General features: G+C 53.5%; 1 protein-coding gene across 1 annotated transcript in view; it reads left to right on the top strand.

Moving 5' to 3' along the window:
- The window catches only part of TFAP2A (transcription factor AP-2 alpha (activating enhancer binding protein 2 alpha)), a 32,526-nt gene that overhangs the window by 23,419 nt on the left and 8,318 nt on the right, over positions 1–789 (top strand). The gene's annotated exons all lie outside the window — the stretch shown is intronic.

Raw genomic sequence — 789 nt, 5'->3', positions numbered from 1 at the left:
CGGGATGCCCGCCCTCCCCCCCCCGCCCCCCCCCCATCCTCCCCGTCCCAGGCTCCGAGGGAGCCCGCAGAGCCCCGACCCAGGCGAAGCCGCCTCGGGAGCTGCGAGGGGCTTTGCCGGGACACACCGGCCGGGGCGGGGGGCGAGAGCACCGGGGAAGCTGCTGCGGGGGGAGAGGGGAGAGCCGCCCGGCAAACATGCGACGGCTCGGGAGTGCGCCGGCGTTTTCGCCTCGCGATGTTTGCCCCGTGAGTCCCTGAATAGTTTTTAACTAAAGCATGGGTCTTTCCTGCTGCTGAGAAAAATCGCCTTAAAACAAAACAAAAAAAAAATCCCCTTTCCACTAGCTTTGGATTTAACCACAACACCCACAGAAACTGCCTTATGAAAACCAGACTTTTCTATGAAAAGACTGTTCTGGCAGCAATTAGTCTGGCTTTCTTTAACAAAATTCTTTGTAATGTCATTCAGCGTGAAAAAAGAATCCCAGGATAATTTTGATTACCCAGTAAAAAAAAAAAAGGTAGAATAAAAAATTTTTTAAAAATAGCATATTCGGGTTTGCCCTGAAAAAAAAAAAGTTTCAATTTCCCATTGATCGGCAAAAACCTCGCTGAAATTTTGCGAGGATGGGCTTTCACGGGAAACAGGCTCGTTCAGTTCCTGTGTGATGGGCGTACAAGGCATTAATGCACACGCTCGTTACCGACTCACTTCAGGGGGCTGGGCCCCAGCCTCTCGGCCTCACCCCGGCTGGGAAGCGGCAGTCAGGCAGGAGTGCCGCTGCCT

The sequence above is a fragment of the Pygoscelis adeliae genome, unplaced genomic scaffold, assembly GCF_000699105.1.
Source record: "Pygoscelis adeliae isolate BGI_AS28 unplaced genomic scaffold, ASM69910v1 Scaffold186, whole genome shotgun sequence".
NCBI lineage: Eukaryota > Metazoa > Chordata > Aves > Sphenisciformes > Spheniscidae > Pygoscelis > Pygoscelis adeliae.
The sequence above is the reverse complement of the archived record's forward strand: the minus strand, read 5'-3'. Positions and strand labels throughout refer to the sequence as shown.